At 36.8% G+C, this 26,754-nt stretch overlaps 1 non-coding gene across 1 annotated transcript; it reads right to left on the bottom strand.

Moving 5' to 3' along the window:
- Positions 1–15,076: 15,076 nt before the first annotated feature.
- TRNAW-CCA (transfer RNA tryptophan (anticodon CCA)) lies at positions 15,077–15,148 on the bottom strand. The gene has a single exon. It is a non-coding gene; the product is annotated as a tRNA-Trp (tRNA).
- Positions 15,149–26,754: the final 11,606 nt, after the last annotated feature.

Raw genomic sequence — 26,754 nt, 5'->3', positions numbered from 1 at the left:
ACTTTTATATGTATAGGAAGATACAAGAGTCTTGGCTCACTGCAGTCATCCCTTTGATATATACCTCCATTTTCTGGGGCCAGTATCCTATATTTTCACAGCTTGAATTTTCTCAGGTAGGGAGGTGCCTACAGTTTGATGGCTACTAGGTGGTAGGTCTTCTTTTCTTCTTGAGTTTTCTCAAGGCAGGTGGTGGCTGCAGTCCTGATGACTGTGACATCCTTTTGTTACTGATATGGCTGGAAATATTCCATTTCTCAGTATATGCATAATATATAATACATATGTAGGTATGTGTCTGTATATGTGTGTGTGTGTGTATTTGCATGTACCTTCTGATCATACTAGCATATGCACTAAAGACTTGATGGAAGAATGAATTGGTAGTGAGCAAGGAGTACAAAGTCACCCCAACCTTGCATCTGTTTCCTGTGATTAGAGAAAAGAAAAAGTCAGTCAGGTAGGAAAGATATATTTAAGGTGCCTGAAACAGATGTACAGGAGCATAATGCCATTGAACCCTGTAACAGTTATGTGTGGTTTTAATGCCGTAACGACAAGTTTAACCCATATTTATACTTACTCAAAACATTAATGACTTCTGGCACATTTCACAGCCAACCTCAAACTTTATTCTCTGGTCACTCTAGTTATTCCAGCCTCAAAACATTTCTTTCTCTGTGATATTGACTGCCAGATCATCACCAGTTTCCAAAGCATTTTTGAGAGAATTGTGTTTCTCAAAGCCTGTGAGAAAGAGAGAGTAGACTCATTTTGCAGGTGAATGAAATTAAGACATCAGCGCATTAAATAACAATGAGGTTTCACAGCTGTGGCTTCTGATAAATTGTGTAAATTCTGGGTGACTTTTTAAATTCCATATTGATATTGCTGTCTTGATCATTTTCTCTGCAGTATGAGTCTCCAGAGCGCTGTGATGCACTTTTATTTCCTTTCTTCAACCACTTGTGAAAGATTTGGCTAACTCCACACTGCTTGTGGATCGCTTTCAGCAAACACACAGGGACATACCATTAACTCCTGTTTTATTTGGCTGTATTAAAGCCAACACCTGCTCCGTATTGAGCAAGTCACCTGCAGTGTAGAATAAATTAGAATAAGTAAAATTAGTGTAACTTTCACTGCACGTTGTGTTTGCATTTTCATCTTCCTAATCTCTCTGTCAATGTTTTGTTTCTTAGCATCATTGATACTTGAGAGTATATATGCAGGAAACTTTTCTGTTTTAATGATTTGTGCCTCTGTTAAGTTCAATGATATGAATTCAATATCCACTGTGGGTCCGACGCTTTCTATTTCAAATCTTGGGAGATAAGCAACAAGAATCTGTTTTACAGATGAATAAACTGAATATGATAGACATAGAATGTTTTGATTGGGGCCGGGCAGGCACAAAGCAGTGAAGTAGTTCTGCTTGAATTCCAATATCATGCTCTTTCCTTTAGAAGTAAATTTAGTGATAGAGACAGCATGCTATGTTTCCATTTGCAAAAGTGCTTGAAGAGGTTGCTCATCACAAATGCATTAATATTTCTCTTGCATGGAATTATTTTTATTTTGTGTCCTGAAGAAGGAAATTGAAATATGACTGAAGAGATTTGGGACTGTGATTGTTAGCTCTCTATGATCACATAACCTGAGCAAGTCATTTTGATTGATTTGTATTTCAATTATCTGTAAATAGGGACTCAATTACAGTTAGATCACAATTTTGATGTTTGAATAAATAACATATAAAAGCATACTGTGAAAGGTAAAATAGTCTATAATTTTAAGGTATTTAAGTGATAGCCAACTCTGCTGTTCTTAAAATCAAAATTTCAAAAATAAGATTCAACAAAAATGAATACACAAATAAGTTTATCATATTCTTTTTAATCTTTGTATTTTATATTGGAGTATAGCCAATCAGCAATGTTGTCATAATTTCAGGTGACAGCAAAAGGACTCAGCCATATATACCTGTATTCACTTTCCCCTAAAATTCCCCTCCCATCCAGGTTGCCACATAACATTTTTACCAGCTAATTTCTCTTGACTAAGTGCTATTTTTCTTGCCTCTACCAGTCAAGAGAGCATAGTTGTGAAAACTGTCTTTATTGTTAAATCCCAATGTACAAACTTTTTTAAACTGCCACGATTCTTGAGACCATATTCTCTTCACTATTGCACTTCCATTACTGGCATTCTTCCTCACTAAAACTGCCATCACTGACTTTGCTAATGCTTGCTATTTGTTGATCTCTATTTTCATTTTAGATAGTTGTCATTGTTGCTACTTTGCCCTCTGGAAATTATCCCCTGTTTGGTTTCCCTGTTGCTTTTTCTTAATTTTATCTTTTCAGTCATTCTGCCTCTGTTTTCTTTTCTGCATGAATTTATTGTTACCACTTAAATACGGAGGTTCCCCAGTGCTCATCTTGAGTGCTCTTAACAGTCTTTCTCAACAGGCTCTTTTTCAGTGATGATATTTGTTCCTACTGGCATAGAGTATCCACCCAACTCCTTAGATATCTAACTTTGAAATTCTCCTTTCCTTTCTGTCTGCCATCAAGAAGAACTGTGGCCTTGTGTACCCTTCTTCTGCTATATCTAATCACACCAAAACTATATAACTATCCAAGGTGGATCATTGAAAAAGCAATAGAGTTCCAGAAAAACATCTATTTCTACTTTATTGACTATGCCAAAGCCTTTGACTGTGTGGATCACAATAAACTGTGGAAAATTCTGAAAGAGATATGAATGCCAGACCACCTGACCTGCCTCCTGAGAAACCTATATGCAGGTCAGGAAGCAACAGTTAGAACTGGACATGGAACAACAGACTGGTTCCAAATAGGAAAAGGAGTACATCAAGGCTGTTTATTGTCACCCTACTTATTTAACTTATATGCACAGTACATCATGAAAAACGCTGGGCTAGAGGAATCACAAGCTGGAATCAAGATTGCTGGGAGAAATATCAATAACCTCAGATATGCAGATGACACCACCCTTATGGCAGAAACTGAAGAAGAACTAAAGAGCCTCTTGATGAAAGTAAAAGCGGGGAGTGACAAAGTTGGCTTAAAGCTCAATATTAAGAAAACTAAGATCATGGCATCTGATCCCATCACTTCTTGTCAAATAGATGGAGAAATAGTGGAAACAGTAGCTGAGTTTATTTTTATGGGCTCCAAAATCACTGTAGATGGTAGGTGCAGCCATGAAATTAAAAGATGCTTACTCCTTGGAAGGAAAGTTATGACCCACCTATACAGCATATTAAAAAGCAGAGACATTACTTTGCCAACAAAGGTCTGCTAGTCAAGGCTATGGTTTTTCCAGTGGTCATGTGTGGATGTGAAAGTGAGACTATAAAGAAAGCTGAGTGCTGAAGAATTGATGCTTTTGAACCGTGGTATTGGAGAAGACTCTTGAGAGTCCCTTGGACTGCAAGGAGATCCAACCAGTCCATCCTAAATGACATCAGTCCTTGTTGCTCATTGGAAGGACTGATGCTGAAGCTGAAACTCCAATACTTTGGCCACCTGATGCGAAGTGCTGACTCATTGGAAAAGACCTTGAGGCTGGGAAAGATTGAGGGCAGGAGGAGAAGGGGACAACAGAGGATGAAATGGTTGGATGGCATCACCGACTCAATGGACATGGGTTTGGGTGGGCTCTGGGAGTTGGTGATGGACAGGGAAGCCTGGCATGCTGCGGTTCATGGGGTCACAACAGTTGGACATGACTGAGTGACTGAACTGAACTGATCCAAGTTGTAACAAACTCCTCTCACTTATCCAGAAGAACTGAGACTGAGAAATAAAAGGCAACCATTTAATTTTGTTGATATCCAGAACAGTAGCATGCAAATTTTTTTATAAGGAAGGTGTGTAAACAGTAACAGGCAAATTTTTGATAATGAAGGTGTGTAAATTTTAACAGGAATATGGAGAGGTAGTAGAAGCTAGTGAACAAAGCCAGAAGCAGTGTAGAAGATAACAATAAAGAAATGAAGAGATTCATAAACACAAACAGTGTTTCTTGGCTTTCTTATATTCCTTCAAGTCCTGATGTTTATGATAAATACATTTTTCCTATAATAATTCACTTCAGTTTCTTAAAGAACAGAAGGCTTATATTAATTGCACCTTGTCAATCTTAGCTAATATTTTATTATGTTCAACTGAAATCAATGTGCATTTGGAACAGAAATGTGTACGTATTTTGTTTTGTATTCAAAACGAAATACAAAAACCTCAAGCTTAATATTTCGATTAAATTTCTCTCATTTTACTTTTATTCTCTCTGTAACTGTCACACCCTCAAAACTAAAACTTCTGCCAAATATTCTGTACTTTGCACTACAAAAAATTAGAAAATGCCAATTGTGTTAGTCAAAAAGAACTTTTCATAGTGTAAACACTCAGTAAAAGTTAACTATTATTTTTATAATTGTGGTGGCCTATATGTTATTATACAAAGTTATTAAACTTAAAGTGTACTAGATGAAATGCTTATTAGTTTTTCAGAAGTAGATTCATGGTTTTACTGAATGGGAGAAATTTATGTGAGTTAGCCTATATAGAAAAAGTTCTTCCATCCTATAGGAGAAAAAAAAATCAATTTTCATATTAAGATAGTGGTTAGATTGTGTTTAGAGAAGGTCAGAGAAAGATGGCAAAGCTGAAGAGCTATGTCAGAAGAAAAAGAATCCATTACTGGGATTAATAGCAGCTTGATGCATGAGTCTTGCAAATGATATTCATGGAGACATACTGTCTCACATTTAAAATTTATAAAGTCTGTACTTAAAGTGAACTTGCTGCATGATCAAACAAGAACAGCAGAATTTAGTATCTTATGCAATTTGTAGAAGAAAAACATCATGTGTCTGACGTCTGCCCTTCTGTAACTACATCACATAGAAATGGATAGATGAGATATTTTGCATGAATTTGCTTAAATATGGCTCCTGTGCACAGCATCCAAAGCTAATATGGGTAGAGGAGGCTTCTCAACAAGATAGGCACCAGTATAAGTACTTGAACTATTTAGTATCAATAATACTTAGAATTTAGTACTCCTAATATAGTAATATTTAGTACTAATAATGTTGCTAAATAATTAGCATTCTAACTTAGAATAATAAAGAACTGTATAGAACCAGTCTACTTAGTTATATTTCTGTATAGCCATACATCTATTTAATTTCTTAGTCTTTCTTCAGTGAAGAAGAATTTAAAGGCACCTCGGAGAAGGCAATGGCACCCCATTACAGTACTCTTGTCTGGAAAATCCCATGGACGGAGGAGCCTGGTAGGCTGCAGTCCATGGGGTCGCTAGGAGTCAGACACGACTGAGCGACTTCACTTTCACTTTTCACTTTCATGCATTGGTGAAGGAAATGGCAACCCACTCCAGTGTTCTTGCCTGGAGAATCCCAGGGACAGGGGAGCCTGGTGGGCTGCCGTCTATGGAGTCGCACAGAGTCGGACATGACTGAAGCAACTTAGCAGCAGCAGCAGCTGGCTAAATTAAAATAAAGACAACTTAAGGAGTTCACAAGTTTATAATAATAAACTCATTATGAATCACGCAATATTTATTGTATATATTTTATAAGTAAGTATTTCTATGCTGACTACTTGTATGTTACTCTATTTTTATGTAAAATACACATCTCATTGCTTTTTGGTGGGTTAATGAACATCTATATTACAGTGTTCTCCAGTTGTTAACATTGATTATAACTTACAACAAAAACTGAACTGGGTGGAACATGTGGGGATAGCCATACTATAGAAGAGTTCTCTCTCCTCAGTATTATATTTAGGTTATATGTAGTTATTCACACTACTCATTTTATGATAATTTGTTTTGGGGATGAGAGCTCCTAGAACTTGTTATGAATTTTAGATATTAGTCAAAAATATTGGATGGCAGAGTTTGAAGCCATTTTAAAAAACAGCTACTTCTGAAAACTGGCTTAAACATTTTGAAGTGTTTTCAGCTAAAAGCTTCTAAAACTTTGCTTTCCAATTAATATTTATTAAATACTTATATTACATCAACTCATAAAAGATTTTTGCTGTTTTTGTTTTCAGTTCAGTTCAGTTCAGTCGCTCAGTTGTGTCCTACTCTTTGCCACCCCATGGACTGCAGCACGCCAGGCCTCCCTGAATTTACCCCTGAGTTCACCAACTCACAGAGTTTACCCAAAGTCATGTCCATTGAGTCTCTGATTCCCATCCAACAATCTCATCCTCTGTCATCCCTTTTGCCTCCTGCCTTCAATCTTTCCCAGCATCAGGATCTTTTCAAATGAGTCAGTTCTTCCCACTGGGTGGCCAAAGTATTGGAAATTCAGCTTTACATTAGTCCTTCCAATGAATACTTAGACTGATCTCCTTTAGGGTGGATTGGTTGTATCTCCTTGCAGTCCAAGGGACCTCAAGAGTCTTCTCCAACACCACAGTCCAAAAGTATCAATTCTTCAGTGTTCAGCTTTCTTTATAGTCCAACTGTTACATCCATACGTGACTACTGGAAAAACCACAGCCTTGACTAGACAGACCTTTGTTGGCAAAGTGATGTCTCAGCTTTTTAATATCCTGTCTAGGTTGGTCATAACTTTCCTGCCAAGGAGTAAACATCTTTTAATTTCAAGACTTCATTCACCATCTGCAGTGATATTGGAGCCCCCCCAAAATAAAATCTGCCACTGTTTCCACTGTTTCTTCATCCATTTGCCATGAAGTGATGGGACCGGACGCCATGATCTTAGTTTTCTAAATGTGGAGCTTTAAGCCAACTTTTTCACTCTCCTCTTTCACTTTCATCAAGAGGCTCTTTAGTTTTTCTTCACTTTCTGCCATAAGAGTGGTGTCATCTGCATATCTGAGGTTATTGATATTTCTCCCAGCAATCTTGATTCCAGCTTGTGCTTCCTCCAGCCCAGCATTTCTCATGATGTACTCTGCATGTAAGTTAAATAAGCAGAGTGACAATATACAGCCATTTCCTATTTGGAACCAGTCTGTTGTTCTATGTCTAGTTCTAACTGTTGCTTCCTGACCTGCATACAGATTTCTCAAGAGGCAGGTCAGGTGGTCCAGTATTCCTATATCTTTTAGAATTTTTGTTTTAATTTACAATAATTCCCTAGAAAGCTGTCTATTATGAAGCTGACTAGCTGCTTTTAAGAATCCGATGATATTGGAGAAGATCATTGAGAGTATGTGACCTCTGGTTGACCCAGAAGCTAGACAGGGTGACTGGAGTCTTCCCAGCCCCCTCCCCTGTCTTTGGAATGTACATTCTGCCTACTATTTCCATTACTAACAGCTGTTTCATTTGGATTGAATACCTCACTGAAGGCTGTTAAGGCTTCTATGTAAGATTTTAAGATGCTGGAGGGAAGTACAAGATCTATGCACCTGTGGTTGCACCAACAAGCCTCCTATATAAATTCCCTTGCTTATACCACCACCTACCAATCAGGAGTGGTCTGCCTCTGTCCTGGGTCTCTCCTTGCCCTTCTTGTATGGGGGCCAGTTTTGTATTTCACCCCAGGGGAATCCAGAGGTTACAAATTAATAAATGAGTACTGTTGAGGATAAATAAGAGACATGGTAACCTAATTCTAAGTTTAATTAGAAACTTACATTTTAAAAATCTTTCTATTTGTTTATCGTTTGTTTCTTTATTCAAAGTACCAGTAACCAGGAATGATGAGATATATTCCCTGCATTTATATTCAGTCTTACTTTGGGAATATACTCTATTTTGGTAATAATATTCTTGACTTATATTGGTAGTGAGAAAAAATGTTTGTCTATATGAATACATATAGCTATTATCGGAAAAGTATTAACATAGATATTTTAAGAAATGTGTAAGAGTACTATATTTTCTAAGTTTTATTGGTAAGGTTTTAGCTATGTGATGTCATTTCAACCACACCATGCAGTAATCAGTAATATAGATGAAATAAGAGTTCATTTTTTTTTCTTTTTAAGCTTTTAAGCAGTAACAATGCTATGGGGTGGGGGGTGGGGTGGGGAAATAATGCTTTCTCTAGATATGGGTAGGAAATAGATTGTTTTAACTTCCAGTACACCCATTTGCTACTGCTACTGCTGAGTCACTTCAGTCATGTCCGACTCTGTGCGACCCCATAGACGGCAGCCCATCAGGCTCTCCCGTCCGTGGTATTTTCCAGGCAAGAACACTGGAGTGGGTTGCCATTTCCTTCTCCAATGCATGAAAGTGAAAAGTCAAAGTGAAGTCGTTCAGTCATGTCCGACTCTTTGCGACCCCATGGACTGCAGCCCACCAGGCTCCTCCATCCATGGGATTTTCCAGGCAAGAGTACTGGAGTGGGGAGTCATCTTCAAATGATAAAAGTCAATGAGAACCCTGACCTTCATCATAGTCAACATTTGCCCCATCCTTGCTTTAGAGAAATTGCTCTTGTATAGAAATTGCTAATTGTTTAATTGAACATTGTGATGACAAAGTTTGTTTGAGCAAAATTGCACAAGATTTAGAACTTCAGAAGTACAACTTAGTTTTATGATTTTTCTTACAGATTCCAAGAATCCAACTTCTAGTTTACCTGTTTGCTTTGGATCTTTAATAAGATATAATAAATTCATAAAGTCATTAATTTTAAATTGTCTTATTCTATCTATATTTATTAAATGCTTATATTATGCCAAGTATTATATTAAGTATTGGGACAAATGAGATAAGGTGACTCACTGAAGGTCTAAATATTGTAATTTCTTAATTATATTAGTCATATGTTAAAAGACCTAGCTCCCTATCACTTATGATAGTAGAGGGTAAAGCATAATCATTAGATATACAAGTATATAGTACACATAAAATTATGTAAAATTTTAGCCTAATTATATTTTCTGGCTCTAAAAATTTTAGCAATTAAAACCACCTGATTGTATTCCATGCAATAGCTTATGTCCTTTTATAATGTGCAAAGAGTTTAGCAGAAGATCTGTAATGAACTTGAGATTTCGTTAAACAAATTTCTAACAATTGGGCAGCCATCCCATAGAAAGAAATTTGTATTAATATATAAAAATGATATTCATCCTTTTTATGGTTTTCTAGATAGGGTTTGCATATAATTCTTTATAAAATTTGGCACCTATTCACTTCAAAGCCAATATTCTAAAAGGTTCTACTATATATTAAAAATAATAAATATGGCATATTATAGCATCATAATGATGGAGATAGAAAATGTCTTATTTATTATGGAAATAAGTCAAGTAATAAAATATAACCTATGTTAGAGCCAGAGGATTAAAATATATTTTAAATCAATTTAAAACAGTAAAACCTTGACAGTTAAAGTTTATGTTAAACTGGTATAGAGATTAAGCCTGACTAAAATAAAATAAAAAAAAGTCTAAGCGGAGGACCTCAGCTTAACTGAGAGAGTTGGCCTGCCAAGTTAGAAGTAGCCAATTGAAACAAGATATGATGTAATAGTTGAGCCTTTAATCATTTCCCATGATACTATAAGCAAGAGGCTAAACTCAGCCTATTCCATTTTGTCTCATAGAATGGCATCCACAGCAATCCATGGGGGAAAATGAAACAGGGGATCAGTTTAGGTCAAGAGCCAGGTAAATCAACATAGTAGAAAAGTTCTGAGCATACAGAGGACACAGACGAAAAGTGTCTTTTTCAAGGTTTCGACTTCCTCCCAATAACAAAGTTTCCATGGAGGCTTCAGAGTAAGGATTTGCAGAAGGATCCAGATAAAAATTCTCTTAATAAAGGTGCGGTGGGCTAGGATTATAGGTATTCATAAGAGCATGACTGGTTATGGGGGCCAAGTTTACAACTGTAACTGCCCTTACAGAGTGAAATGAAAGTCACTGGCTGCACTTCAAGTCCGGTGTGGGGGCAGCTTCCTTCTTGAGGCCAAGTAAAGGCTAGGGCTTCCATGGTGGCTCAGATGGTAAAGAATCTGCTTGCAAACCAGGTTCAATACCTGGGATGGAAAAATCCTCTGGAGAAGTGAATGGTTATCATTTCAGTATTCTTGCTGGAGATTTCCATGAACAGAAGAGTCTAATGGGCTACAGTTCATGGGGTTGCAAAGAGTCCAACAAGACTGAGAGCGGCTAACACTTTCCTTTTTCAAAGGTTGTATAATTGCTTAGGCCTGGGTTTTAAAAATCAGAGATCATTTTCTTTGATCATAAGCCAGACTCCTCAATTCTGTCTTTAATTACTGGAGTCCTGAAAATACATATTGAATACACTATTTACAATATGTATATATAACTACTTGGATGCAATCTCAAAAACAACAGAATGATCTCTGTTCATTTCCAAGGCAAGCCATTCAATATCATGATAATCCAAGCCTATGCCCCAATCAGTAAAGCTGAAGAGGCTTAAGTTGAATGGTGCTATGAAGACCTACAAGACTTTTTAGAACTAACACCCAAAAAAGACATCCTTTTCATTATAGGGGACTGGAATGCAAAAGTAGGAAATAAAAAAACACCTGGAGTAACAGACAAATTTGGCCTTAGAATACGGAATGAAGCAGGGCAAAGACTAATAGAGTTTTGCCAAGAGAACACACTGGTCATAGCACACACCCTTTTCCAACAACACAAGAGAAGACTCTACACATTGACATCACCAGATGGTCAACACCAAAATCAGATTGATTATATTCTTTGCAGCCAAAGATGGAGAAGCTCTATACAGTCAGCAAAAACAAGACCAGGAACTGACTGTAGCTCAGATTATGAACTCCTTATTGCTAAATTCAGACTGAAATTGAAGAAAGTAGGGGAAAACCACTAGACCATTCAGGTGTGACCTAAATCAAATCCCTTATGATTATACAGGGGAAGTGAGAAATAGATTTGAGGGACTAGATCAGATAGACAGAATGCCTGATGAACTATGGATAGAGGTTCATGACATTGTACAGGAGACAGGGATCAAGACCATTCCCATGGAAAAGAAATTCAAAAAGCAAAATGGCTGTCTGAGGAGGCTTTACAAATAGCTGTGAAAGAAGAGAAGAGAAAAGCAAAGGAGAAAAGGAAAGATAAAAGCATCTGAATGCAGAGTTCCAGAGAATAGCAAGGAGAGATAAGAAAGCCTTCCTCGCTAATCAATGCAAAGAAATAGAGGAAAACAACAGAATGGGAAAGGCTAGAGATCTCTTCAAGAAAATTAGAGATACCAAGGGAATATTTCATGCAAAGATGGGCACAATAAAGGACAGAAATGGTATGGACCTAACAAGCAGAAAATATTAAGAAGAGGTGGCAAGAATACACAGAAGAACTGTACAAAAAAGAGCTTCACGACCCAGATAATCACAATGGTGTGGTTACTCAACTAGAGCCAGACATCCTGGAATGTGAAGTCAAGTGGGCCTTAGAAAACATGACTACGAACAAAGCTAGTGGAGGTGATGGAATTCCGGTTCAGCTATTTCAAATCCTGAAAGATGATGCTGTGAAAGTGCTGCACTCAATATGCCAGCAAATCTGGAAAACTCAGCAGTGGCCACAGGACTGGAAAAGGTCAGTTTTCATTCCAATCCCAAAGAAAGGCGATGCCAAAGAATGCTCAAACTACCGCACAATTGCACTCATTTCACACGCTAGCAAAGTAATGCTTAAAATTCTCCAAGCCAGGCTTCAGCAATACGTGAACCGTGAACTTCCAGGTATTCAACCTGGTTTTAGAAAAGGTAGAGGAACCAGAGATCAAATGGCCAACATCTGCTGGATTATCGAAAAAGCAAGAGAGTTCCAGAAACACATCTATTTCTGCTTTATTGACTATGCCAAAGCCTTTGACTCTGTGGACCACAATAAACTGTGGAAAAATCTTCAAGAGATGGGAATACCAGACCACCTGACCTGCTTCTTGAGAAACCTATATGCAGGTCAGGAAGCAACAGTTAGAACTGGACATGAAACAACAGACTGCTTCCAAATAGGAAAAGGAGTATATCAAGGCTGTATATTGTCTCCCTGCTTATTTAACTTATATGTAGAGTATAGCATGAGAAATGCTGGGCTGGAAGAAGCACAAGCTGGAATCAAGATTGCCAGGAGAAATATCAATAACCTCAGATATGCAGATGACACCACCCTTATGGCAGAAAGTGAAGAGGAACTAAAAAGCCTCTTGATGAAAGTGAAAGAGGAGAGTGAAAAAGTTGGCTTAAAGCCCAACATTCAGAAAACTAAGATCATGGCATCTGTTCCCATCACTTTATGGCAGATAGATGAGGAAACAGTGGAAACAGTGTCAGACTTTATTTTTGGGGGCTTCAAAATCATGGCTATGGTGATTGCAGCCATGATATTAAGACGCTTACTCCTTGGAAGGAAAGTTATGACCAATCTAGATAGCATATTGAAAAGCAGAGATGTTACTTTGCCAACCAAGTTCCATCTAGTCAAGGCTATGGTTTTTCCAGTGGTCATGTATGGATGTGAGATTTGGACTGTGAAGATAGCTGAGTGCCGAAGAATTGATGCTTTTGAACTGTGGTGTTGGAGAAGACTCTTGCGAGTCCCTTGGACTGCAAAGAGATCCAAGGAGTCCATCCTAAAGGAGATCAGTCCTGGGTATTCATTGGAAGGACTGATGCTAAAGCTGAAACTCCAATACTTTGGCCACCTCATGCGAAGAGTTGACTTATTGGAAAAGACCCTGATGCTGGGAGGGATTGGGGGCAGGAGGAGAAGGGGACAACTGAGAATGAAATAGCTCGATGGCATCACCAACTCAATGGACATGAGTTTGAGTGAACTCCGGGAGTTGGTCATGGACAGAGAGGCCTGGCGTGCTGTGATTCATGGGGTCGCAAAGAGTTGGACACAACTGAGCAACTGAACTGAACTCATAATTTTAATTTGTAGACCATACTTCAAAACTGTTGATAAAAAATATAATTGGTTTAAAAGAGAAGAAATTTAAAAAAAAATAGAAATAGAACCCAAAATTCTCTCTATGTCTTTCAGCATAAGATATAATCAGATTCTTGTCAACCTTCAAATTGACCACTAATATGGTCTCCTATTTCTATAATTTGTTATTTTAAGAATGTTATATAAATGGAATTATCAATATTAAACTTTTGAGGTTTTTTTCAACTAGCATAATTCAATGGAGGTTAATTCATATTATTGTATATATCAAAAGTTTGTTCCTTTTTATTGCTGGATAATCTTTCATGGTATGGATGCGCTACAAGTTTTTTAAACTACTCACGATTAAATGACATCTTGGCTGTTTCAGTTTGGGGCTAGTATGAATAAAGCTGTCATAAACATTCACAAGCAGGTTTTTGTGCATATGTGACTCTATTTCCTTGGGACAAATGCAAAGGGCTGCAATTACTGGATTGTGTGGTAGATACATGTTTAGTATTTGTTGATTGGTTGGTTTGGTTATTTTTTGTTTTGCTTTGCTTTTAAGAAACTCCCGAGCTCTTTTTCCATAGTAGTTATGCCATTTTACCTTCACACATGCAATGTGTGAGTGATCCCATTTCTCCATGCTGTGTCCAGCATGCAATATTATCACTAGTTTTACTTTAGTACTTCTTATAGTATATAACAATAACTCATATATGGCTTTATGTATATTTTCCTCATGGCTACTGAAGTTGAGCCTCTTTTCATGTGCTTACTTTCTGTCATCTGTGCATCTTCTTTGTTGAACTACTTCTTCACATCTGTTGCTCATGTTTAAGTTGGTTTGTTTGCTCTTACAGGTTTGAGTTCTTTATATATTCTAAATTTTATTCCTGTGTTGGGTATGTGAGTGACTATAAATGTTACTGTGTTTTTAATTTTAGTTGCATGTACAAATTGTTAATATTTAGAAATATGACTTTTTGTGTACTTATTGTGCATCATGTGACTTTTCTGAACTCATTTATAGGTCATAGAAGAATCTTTCTTTCTTCTTTTCTTTGGTCCCTCCCTCCCTTCTGTCCTTGTTTTCTTTTTTTCCCTTCCTTTTCTCTAATTCTATAGATTCCTATGACATTTGCAAACAGGAATATTATTTCATTTATTCCTCCTAATCAGTGTGCCTTTTATTTTCTTGGTTTACTGAAGTAGCTACAAATTCAAGTCTAACATTCAATTCAGCTACAAATTCAATTCTAACATTGGATACAATTGAATGGTGAGAGTAGACATATTTATTGTGTTGATCTAAAAGTATAAACATTTAGTTTTTCACCATTAAATAAATTATAGGCTTTAATGTTTTATGCTGCTGCTGCTAAGTCGCTTCAGTCATGTCTGACTCTGTGTGACCCCATAGATGGCAGCCCACCAGGCTCCCTCATCCCTGGGGTTCTACAGGCAAGAACATTGGAGTGGGTTGCTATTTCCTTCTCCAATGCATGAAAGTGAAGTTGCTCAGTCGTGTCTGACTCTTCGTGGCCCCATGGACTGCAGCCTACCAGGCTTCTCCGTCCATGGGATTTTCTAGGCAAGAGTACTGGAGTGGGTTGCCATTGCCTTCTCTGTTAAAGTTTTATAGATAATTCTTTATGAAATTCAGAGAATTTCCTCTATTTGTGGTTTTCTGAGATTTTAAAAATTTAAATGAATGTTAAATTTTGTCAAACTTTTTCTCAGTATCAGTTGATATGATCATGTGATTTTTCCCTAAGCACATTAGTATGATTGATCCAATCTCACATTATTCTTGAGAAATAAAGCTCACTTGGATATAGTATATGACTCTCTATATACTGATGAATTATATTTGCTAATATTTTGTTAAGGATTTCTGCATTTTTATTCATTAGGGATATCAGTCTGTAGTTTTATTTATTTATTTATTTATTTATTTTTTTGGTATTCTCTTGGCTGTTTTTTAGGTTTGAAAATGAAAGTGAAGTCTCTCAGTCATGTCCGACTCTTTGTGACCCAGTGGACTGTAGCCTACCAGGCTTCTCCGTCCATGGGGTTCTCTAGGCAAGAATACTGGAGTGTTTTACCATTTCCTTCTCCAGGGGATCTTTCCCACCCAGGGATCGAACCTGGGTCTCCTGCACTGGAGGCAGATGCTTTAACCTCTGAGCCACCAGGGAAAACCCTTTTAGGTATTATTGTAATACTAAATTAATAAGATGATTGGAAATGGTTACCTATTCTTCTGTTATCTGGAAGAGATCATGTAGAGTTAATCTTAATTGTTCTTTGAATGTTTGGAAGAATTTTCCAAACATTTGGACCTGGAGATTTACTTCCTATGTTGTGGTTTATCATAATATATATTTACTATTGGGAGAATTGTGGTACATATTTTTCAATGGTTAGTTTATTTTGTGCACACTATCAAATTTAAGTCCTTAGACTTTTTTTTAAGTTTTATTCGTTTATTATCCTTTTGGTGTCTATAAGGTTTGTAGTGATTTCACCCTTTAAAAATTTCTACTCTTGGTAATTTATGTCTTCTCTCTCTTTTTAAATCAGTCTTTCTTAAAGTTTGTCAATTTTATTGATCTTTTCAGTAAACCACATCTTCGTTTCACTGAGTTTCCATTTGTCTTTTTTTGTTATTGCTTTTGTTAATTTCTTCCTTTTATCTTTGTAATCATTATTTCTTTTTTAATTTTTTATTTTTTTTACTTCACAATATTGTATTGGTTTTGCCGTACATCAACACGCATCCACCACGGGTGTACACGTCTTCCCCAGTCTGAACCCCCCCTCCCTCCTCCCTCCCCATACCATCCCTCTGGGTCATCCCAGTGCACCAGCCCCAAGCTTCCTGTATCCCGCATCAAACCTGGACTGGTGATTTATTTCTTATATGATATTATACATGTTTTAATGCCATTCTCCCAAATCATCCCCCCCCCCCCACAGAGTCCAAAAGACTGTTCTATACATCTGTGTCTCTTTTGCTGTCTCACATACAGGGTTGTCGTTACCATCTTTCTAAATTCCATATATATGCGTTAGTATACTGTATAGGTGTTTTTCTTTCTGGCTTACTTCACTCTGTATAATAGGCTCCAGTTTCCTAACCAAAAGACAGACTGGTTGAATGGCTTCAAAAACAAGACCCCTATATATGTTGTCTCCAAGAGACCCACCTCAAAACAGGGGACACATACAGACTGAAAGTGAAGGGCTAGAACAAGATATTCCATGCAAATAGAGACCAAAAGAAAGCAGGAGTAGCAATACTCATATCAGATAAAGTAGACTTAAAAACAAAGGCTGTAAAAAGAGACAAGGACACTACATAAGGATCAAAGGATCAATCCAAGAAGAAGATATAACAATTATAAATATATATGCACCCAACATAGGAGCACTGCAATATGTAAGACAAATGCTAACAAGTATGAAAGGGGAAATTAACAATAACACAATCATAGTGGGAGACTTTAATACCCCACTCACACCTATGGATAGATCAACTAAACAGAAAATTAACAAGGAAACACAAACTTTAAATGATACAATAGACCAGTTAAACCTAATTGATATCTATAGGACATTTCACCCCAAAACAATGAATTTCACCTTTTTCTCAAGCACACATGGAACCTTCTCCAGGATAGATCACATCCTGGGCCATCAGTCTAGCCTTGGTAAATTCAAAAAAATTGAAATCATTCCAAGCATCTTTTCTGACCACAATGCAGTAAGATTAGATCTCAATTATAGGAGAAAAAATATTAAAAATTCCAACATATGGAGGCTGAACAACACGCTGCTGAATAACCAACAAATCACAGAAGAAATCAAAAAAGAAATCAAAATAGGCATAGAAATGAATGAAAATGAAAACACAACAACCCAAAACCTATGGGACACTGTAAAAGCAGTGCTAAGGGGAAAGTTCATAGCAATACAGGCACACCTCAACAAACAAGAAAAAAGTCAAATAAATAACCTAAGTCTACACCTAAAGCAACTAGAAAAGGAAGAAATGAAGAACCTCAGGGTTAGTAGAAGGAAAGAAATCTTAAAAATTAGGGCAGAAATAAATGCAAAAGAAACAAAGCAGACCATAGCAAAAAACAACAAAGCCAAAAGCTGGTTCTTTGAAAGGATAAATAAAATTGACAAACCATTAGCCAGACTCATCAAGAAACAAAGGGAGAAAAATCAAATCAATAAAATTAGAAATGAAAATGGAGAGATCACAACAGACAACACAGAAATACAAAGGATCATAAGAGACTACTATCAGCAATTATATGCCAATAAAATGGACAACGTGGAAGAAATGGACAAATTCTTAGAAAAGTACAACTTTCCAAAACTGGACCAGGAAGAAATAGAAAATCTTAACAGACCCATCACAAGCAAGGAAATTGAAACTGTAATCAGAACTCTTCCAGAAAATAAAAGCCCAGGTCCAGACGGCTTCACAGCTGAATTCTACCAAAAATTTAAAGAAGTGCTGACACCTATCCTACTCAAACTCTTCCAGAAAATTGCAGAGGAAGGTAAACTTCCAAACTCATTCTATGAGGCCACCATCACCCTAATACCAAAACCTGACAAAGATGCCACATAGAAAGAAAACTACAGGCCAATATCACTGATGAACATAGATGCAAAAGTCCTTAACAAAATTCTAGCAATCAGAATCCAACAACACATTAGAAAGATCATACACCATGACCAAGTGGGCTTTATCCCAGGGATGCAAGGATTCTTCAATGTCTGCAAATCAATCAATGTAATACACCACATTAACAAATTGAAAAATAAAAGCCATACGATTATCTCAGTAGATGCAGAGAAAGCCTTTGATAAAATTCAACATCCATTTATGATAAAAACTCCAGAAAGCAGGAATAGAAGGAACATACCTCAACATAATAAAAGCTATATATGACAAACCCACAGCAAGCATCCTCAATGGTGAAAAATTGAAAGCATTTCCCCTAAAGTCAGGAACAAGACAAGCGTGCCCACTCTCACCACTACTATTCAAATAGTTTTGGAAGTTTTGGCCACAGCAGTCAGAGCAGAAAAAGAAATAAAAGGAATCCAAATTGGAAAAAAGGAAGTAAAACTCTCACTGTTTGCAGATGACATGATCCTCTATATTGTAATCATGATTTCATTTCTTCTTTATTTGGATTTAGTTTGCTCTTCTAGTTTAGGTAATTGTCCAAAAGTTGTCCTTCTTACTGGGTTATCCTTTTACTGTTCCTTTTGCCTGCTTTCTTGGGGCTTTGTTTTTCTGCTATAGTTTCCTGGTTTTGGGCTTCCTCATCTCCTAGTCTGATACTAGTTATTTGTTTGTGGATTCCTCGACTGAATTAACTTCTATCCACTTTTCAGTGTCTCCTATAGTTTGTTTTATATACACATAATATCTAGATTTTATATTTGTATTTACAAGAAAGAATAAGGAAATGCTTATCTCAATATATCTTCTCAGAAGCAGAAGTTGTCTTTTTTTACTTATGGAAAATTATGATCTTTGATACATTTTCTCTAGGAAAAAAACATAACTGATTAAATCAATTTACTGTGAAGATAAAGTAGTAAATGAGATTTTATATCTTTCATTGAACACAAAATCAGAATGAATTTAGCTTTCACCAGTAGCCATTCTTTGTATATTTAAAAATAAATTTACATAGGATTGACTAGAGAAAAAAGAAAGTTACAGCCAGGAAAGCAAAACTGTAATTAAACCTACTAAAGCATTTCAAGAAAAATAAAATGGAAAACTGCTCTGAAATTAACAGTGAAGTAATTGGACTAATAAACATTTCTATGGCAAATATGAGTGCTTATAAAATTTTGTTTTATTATAGACTTTAATTTTTTCCTACTACTAAAGAAACACTTAACTATTCACTTAAGTCTTCATTTCATCTTGGTGGTTATGTTGGAGTTTTGGAAGGAGTAAGAATATGTTAGTATCTGTTGATTTCCATTCAAAATGGCTTTATTTTGCATATATTCACATATCTTTATGTCTCTATATCTTTCAATGAGAGATATATATATATATATATATACACACACACACACACACAAACACACATTCCTGGTAGTAGTGTTAGTAATAGCAAAATATTCAAATATTCATAAAGTATTTCTTTTAAAAATTACTTGCTTTTATCTCATACCATTATTAATTTTTTAAAAACAATATGAAGAAGATACATATAAATATTTGTAACATTTACTGAAAAGTATCATGAGATGCAAAGTATATACATAAATAAATCATATATACCAATCATACATATATGTATATATATATATGTAGATTTAAATATTTTGCTTATATCAGAGTAAGTTTTGTAGCTGATCTAGCTCAAAATTCTCTCAAGAGACTCTCAGCTATTTTTTGGCTTCATCCCCAAAACAATGCATTCTCAAGAATGATATTAAAATGGCCCAAAGCCAGATCCTTCTCTGCTAGTCCCCACCCCCCACCCCAGAAAAAGAAAATAAGCGATGTTGTGGGGCAAGAGATAAAAATACAATTTTAATTTTTAAAGTAATGTCCTCCATTTAATTAAATATTGCATAGATTTCGATTGAGTGTTTTTTTATTAAAATTCATATTGGCAAGCATATGAAAAGCCCTGTAATCGAAATTTCTCTCCTTATTTCTTTCCTTATCCTCTTGCTGGTAAAATATTTATGTAATACAACAGAATGGGATACACTTGTTATTCTATCTAGGGAAGACAATAGACCAGTAAATTTAAGAACACAAAAATATGCCTGGCATTAGATAATTTCAACTGGCAATAGAATAATTGCACTTCTTAGTCAACAAGAAGTAACCTGACAATAGCTTGGCAGACCCAGGAAGGAAGTGGTATTGCATTGGAATTCATATGTCTGCCTAGAGTTGTCCTTATCTAGTTGATCTTCCACTCAGTATGCATCAAATATTTGTGTAAATAAGGTGTCATTTAAAATGCTTTGGATGGTCAGTCTCCAACCTTTTTGGCACCAAGGACTGATTAGTGTTGTGGAAGACATTTTTCCATGGATGGGGTGGGGTGGGGATGGTTTTAAGATGACTCTCATAAGGAGCATGTGACCTAGATCCTTGCATGTATAGTTCACAGTAGGGTTCATGCTCCTATGATAATCTAATGCCATTGCTGACCTGACAGAAGGTGGAACTCAGACAGTAATGCAAGCAATGAGATTGGCTATAAATAGAAATGAATTTTCTGCTCACTTACCTGCCACTCACATCCTGATTTGTGGCCCATTTCCTAACAGGCCAGGGATAAGATCAGATCTGTGGCCCAGGGGGTGGGTTCTCTGATTTAGATATAAAGAAAAGCATAGACTTTTTGTTTGCCTTCAGAGGTTCAGATACCTTAGAAGCTTTGGTGGCCTTGGCTGTATGCCATTTATAAATACCTGTGGAAAGACAACTAAGATTAAAAGAAAATACAGGAATGATGTGGGCAAATAAAATTCTTAAAGGGAAATGAGTTTACTGGAACCAGTTATATATAAGATAAATGACGAAGGACAATGCATAGATATCAGATGTATAGAAAGGAACAGGAAAATAGTCCAGATCATAGTTTTCCTGTGTGTGTGTGTGTGTGTGTGTGTGTGTGTGTGTCTCTGTGCGTGCATGTGCACTTAGTCACTCAGTTGTGTCCGATTCTTTGTGATCATTTGGACTATAGCCTGCCAGGTTCTCTGTCCATGGGACTCTCCAGGCAAGAATACTGGAGTGGGTTGCCGTTTTCCTCGTCCAATCTTCCCGACCCACGGATTGAACCCAAGTCTCCTGTATCTCCTGCATTGGCAGGTGGGTTCTTTACCCACTAAGCCATTGGAGAAGTTCCCTACCTCAATACTACTGACATTGTGGGCCAATTAATTTTTTGTCATCAGGTTTTCTCAAATGTCTCCAGATACTGACAAATGGCATCTAGGGGTATGGTTCCCAGATTTAGCAAATAAAGATGAATATTATACCAAATAAAAATATAGGACACTAGTTACATTAGAATTTCAAACAAAACAGTTTTTAAAAATTTAAGTATGGTCTACATTATTTATTGTTTATCTGAAATTGAAATGTAATTTGCCATCTTGTATTTTATCAGGCAGTCCTAACTGGATTAGGGTTTCAGTTGTTGAAAACCTCTGCTTTAGAATGTGTGAACAAATTTCCTATGTGGGAGTTGTGTTTGACGGACAGTGAGTTGAGGCTTCAACATAACTTTAGATATGTCCTATATGTCTTAGACTGTTCCAAGTGGAAGACATCAACTAGGGAAAAGAAAAGAAAAATTCACTACCTCATGGTGTTTATGTTACGGTCAGGTAGAGACAAACAGTAAATACACAGCTAAGTAAATTATGAGATCCGTCAGTGAGTATAAAATAGGTTTTGCTGCTGTGGTATCAAACAACCTTCCAAATCTCTAGCTAAGAATTATACAGGCTTTCTTTTCTGTGTTATAGTACATATCATTCATGGTTGGCTATAGTCATCGTTTACATGGCCTTCACTCTAGACCCCAGATTGACAGAGTAGCCTCTTTCTGCAACATTTCTGCTTGTCTTAGGTGAAGAAAATAAGAGTGTGGTAAAACATATGTTGACTCTTGAAGCTTTCGTTCACATTTGTCAAATCAATTGTGTCATTCTAAGTTAACTAGAAATATATAAAACTCATCTGATAGCTTGTAAAAACTATAAGAAGTTGAAACATTAATATAAAATTTAGCATCATAATTTCTTAAATTGGTTTCCCACAAAAGCTGAACCTAAGATTAGTTTCAGGTAGTTTATATAAGATGTTATTCTAGACAGCCAGAAGAGTGGGGAGAATGAGTCAGGGAAAGAGGACAAAGCTAATATGAAAGAGGTCCTATAGAGATGGATGCTCCAGGCAATGGGGATTTGCATTGCCTCTGCTGGCACCTCCTCAGAAAATCCAGATTATCTACTGAAATTGTCTATTTGGAATAACAAGATGCTGGAGCATTTATCCCATGGATTCATTTTATAGTGAATGACACCAGATATAGGAGAATAGTAATATATTCTATCAGATATGTGCTGTCAACTGCTAGTAAGTGCTGTAGAAAGAAAGACAAAACTGAAAAAGAAAATAAAGAAGCTTGGGAGGAAACATAATGCAGTGAGTGGGGAGTTGATTTTTTACATTATTGATAAAAATGGTTAAGAAAGTTGATATTTGAGCAAAGTTCTAAAGGCAATGTAGAGATTCTCACTGATATCTATGGGAAAAGAATTCTAGGCAGAGAAACATCAAGTATAAAAAACCTGCCACAGCATACCTGGCACCTTCATGGATCTGGAGCTACAATGCTGCCAGTGAGGACTATTGTAAAATACTGTCAGAAATATAATAAAGATCAGGAGATTGTGTAGATACATGTACAATGTTGTAAAGATTTAGGATTTACTCCAAGTGAGTTTGGGAGGTATTGGAGAATTTAAAAACAGAAGAATGACATTGCCTGACTTAATATTTGAAGATTACTCTCATTTCTGTGTTGAAATAGACTGTAGGAAGGTAAGATCAAAATCAGAGTGACTAGTCAGTTAGTTCCAGATTATTACAGCAACAAAAGTGAAAAAATGCAAACATCTCAACAAGGAAGTGGCAATAAAAGTGTTCAGAATCTGGGTATATTATAAGAGATTTGAGTATAGCATTTGGTTTTGCTGATGGATCAGTGTGTGGTGTGAGGAAGGAAATAATCAATGTAAGCATTCCACAACATTACCATTAATGAATGTGAAATGACAGAGGAAGTCTCAACAGTTGAGAAGAGAGGCATTTACCTTGATCATGCTAAATTTGAAAGTCTTACTAGGCATCTAAGTGAAGATGTTCAACAAGCTGTTGGAAGTGAAGAGACATTTTGGCAGGCAATGAGAATTACGTGTATGAATTAGGTTTCATTTATTTTATTTTAATATTGGAGTATAGTTGATTTGCAATGTTGTGTTAGTTTCTGCTGTACAACAAAGTGAATCAGTTATACATGTATGTACTTTTTTAGAGTCTTTTTCCCATATAGGTCATTACAGAGTATTGAATAGAGTTCCATGTGCTATATCTACATGTCTATTGTTATCTATTTTATACATGTGTGTGCTTAGTCACTCAGTTGTGTCCAACTCACTGTGACCCCCAGACTGTAGCCTGCCAGGCTCCTCTGTCTGTGGGATTTTCCAGCCAAGAATACTAGAGTGGGTTGCCATGCTCACCTCCAGGGGATCTTCCCCACTCAGGGATCGAACCCAAGTCTCTCACATTGCAGGTGGATTCTTTAACATCTGAGTCACCAGGGAAGCCCACATTTTATACATAGCAGCGTGTATATGTCAATCTCAATCTCCCAATTTATCCCTTCCCCACTTTCCCCCCAGTTACAATGAAGTGGTAAAGGGATTAAGGTAAATAAGGCTTAAATAATTATTTTTCCTTTGATTCTCATGGCAAATCTCCATGATTCTCATGGCAAATCTCATAGAATTAAATAAATTTTATTTAATTCCAAATAAAATTCTGGAAAGATAAATGACAGCTAAAGATTCTCTTTACCTTGACTATGTGTCCAAAAAGGGCTAAAAATGACTATTTCCATAAACATAAAAAATAGACCAATGCCTATGCTATAATTCTTTATCATAATAGTTGCTTCCAGGAGGGTAAAAAAAAAAATGCTGCTCTGTGAAATCACACCTGAAATGAAAGTTTGTTCACAGAAATCGCATGACTGATCTAAAAAAGTATGTATTTAGCTCAAATCCAGAATCCCCAATCTGTGAGCAGACAATTCTTCCTAGAGCTCTTGAATTTTTGCATATCTTTTGAACAGCTTACCTTTGCCATCTCTTTTGAGTATGACTGTACCATGGACAGTCTTGAAATTTAAGTATAGTAACCCAGAGCAGGCATATTTTGCCCCAGGGTTGGCGTATTTTCTGCCCATTACAAATCTGCAAGTTCCCTACTTTCTGCTATGCAGAAGGGGAACTCAACTTACCCTGAGGCCAGGTTACCCCTGACTCCTTTGACCCTACCCTGCAGGATTTAGTGCTCAGGAAATTGGTACAATAAAATGCTGCTGCACTGGCTATTGCTGTTGCTGAGTAAGGAAGCCCTTTGTCTCTGATCCAAGATACTCATGTCTTTTACTAGCATTCATGAAACAATGGCAGGCTACCTTGGTAGATTGTACTCTGAGTATATATCTAGGACATTTCACAGTTCTTGACAATTCATTACCATGCTGTTCATCTTTCTGGTGGATTTCTATGAAGCTGCAGCTAAACATTATATCTTATTTACCCACTTGCAGGGATTCAGATGTTTTGGAGCTAGCTTCTTACAAGAATATATACACTTCTCTTATTACAGGATGTGAATCCTTGTACCAGCACTACTTATCCAGGACACAAAGGGGCCCATCCATCACTGGACAACATAGAGTAGAAAGATAAGGGAGATCTGTATCATCGTCACTTTCCTAATCTTCCTGATATTCATTTATATTTGATATCTTATCCAAGGTGTCTATAGTGACCACTGGGGTCCCAGACCAGAGGCTCTCAATAAATGTGAGGACATGTCACTTCTCCCAAACACCAGCCCTGTGCCTCTCTGGTCAGATCTGCTAACCATGACCTCTGCCACCAAGCAACACTATTATTCTGAAGTCAATCAATACCCCCAACTCTGCGGAGTACTTCTTATTGCAACCTCAGGAATAAAGAAGCTCTTAGTGTTCAGAGGAGTAGCAATAACTCAATATTCTGAGAAATTTTCTGCAGTGGAATCCACTTATAGCTACCTCATTCCTACTAATATCTGGATCAAGCTAGAAATATCCTAAGGCAGTGGAAATGTTCCAACCCTCTGCCACATCTTTGAGCAGACTGGGCTTTAGCTTGTTTTCATCCCTTCCTACTGAGGCCTTTGTTGTGTCTCTCATCCTTAAAGGCTGAGCTGAGCATATAGTGGATATTCCCAAGGAGGAGGTTTCTGGGAAGATATGGACAGTGGGATCTTCTCTAAAATAGAATATGCTAATCTGAAGTGGTAGTGAGTGACCTCAGGCCTACAGTAAAGCAGCCAAATGACCATCCTCACGATATGGTGCAGAACACAGCTTTGATGGGAGATTATATAGGAAGGTACCTGAGGCTCCTGGATCCTAATAGGCCCTCGGATGCACTCTCTTCCACACGCAAATGGACGCACATGAACACATAAACTCACAAGATCTGAATTGATTTTTTTTAAACAAATAATGTGTATACATTCACATGTCCTTGCACACAGATGCACATTGATTTTCCAAGCCCAATAATTCGAGATTTAGTTCTTAGAATATTTTGGCAATTTTTGAAAGCTACAGTTTTAATCACTAGTACTGGCATCACATCAGTTTTCATGGAATTAATATAAAGCCATAATGCCTCACTTTATGAAACAGTTCACCAAACTATTTTATTGTGAGTTCATGCATGCTAAGTTGCTTCAGTGGGTGTCTGACTCTTTGTGACCCCATGGACTGTAGCCCCTCAGGTACCTCTGTCCATGGGATTCTCCAGGCACATATACTGGAGGGGGTTTTGCCATTTTCTTCTCCAGGGGATCTTTCTGACCCAGGGATCAAACCTGCATCTGTTATGTCTCCTGTATTGGCAGGTGAGTTCTTTACCACTAGCACCACCTGTTTTATTGTGAGCAGTATTTATTTTGTTAGATATAGAAAATGGGGTCATTTTTATTGTAAGTATCTTGAAAGCAATAAACTCTATAATTTATATCTGTTGATATGTTTCAGATCAACCTAGAAATATCAGTGGGACATAATAGGCTTGTTGAAAGTGGAAGTCACTCAGTTGTGTCCAACTCTTGCGACCCCATGGAAATTCTATACAGTCCATGGAATTCTCCAGACCAGAATACTGGAGTGGATAGCCTTTCCCTTCTCCAAGGGATCTTCCCAACCCAGGAATTGAACTGAGATCTCTCACATTGTAGTCAGATACTTTACCAGCTGAGCCATAAGGGAAGCCCAAGAATACTGGAGAGGGTAGCCTATCCCTTCTCTAGCAGATCTTCCCAACCCAGGAATTGAACTGGGGTCTCCTGCATTGGAGGTGGATTCTTTACCAACTGAGCTATCAAGGAAACCCAATACGCTTGTTAATGTCTATTAAATTAATAGAAAGTAAACTGATGAAGAAGAAAAATAGGGATTTAAAAATGGAAAATAAAACAAACTAATACTGAAAACAGAAACAAAGTACAGACCATTCTTACAGCACTTTCATACATTAACTATAATATTATAGTTATTATGATTTAGAACATAAAATCTATAATTTAGATTATTTTAAATAATCTTTAATAGCTAGTTAGTTTCACCAAAAAGAAAACCTAAAGGATCTAAGGATCTAAGAGTCAATTATATTGTGTTGCATAGTGTATCTCAGAATTGATGTCCACCAGGAACTTCAGAATATGATCTTATTTGGAAATAAGTCTTTAAAATGTAACTAAGAGTAGATTATGTTGGATTCAAGTGGGCATGAAATCCAATGACTGGTGTTTTTTATTAGAAATCTGTGTGAATATACAGGTATACACATGGGGGAATGCCAGGAGAGGATGGAGCCAGAGACTGCAGTTGTGAGTCTACCATTCAAGAAAGCCAAGACG

Source organism: Bos indicus, chromosome 14 (genome assembly GCF_029378745.1).
Source record: "Bos indicus isolate NIAB-ARS_2022 breed Sahiwal x Tharparkar chromosome 14, NIAB-ARS_B.indTharparkar_mat_pri_1.0, whole genome shotgun sequence".
Taxonomy (NCBI): domain Eukaryota; kingdom Metazoa; phylum Chordata; class Mammalia; order Artiodactyla; family Bovidae; genus Bos; species Bos indicus.
The sequence above is the reverse complement of the archived record's forward strand: the minus strand, read 5'-3'. Positions and strand labels throughout refer to the sequence as shown.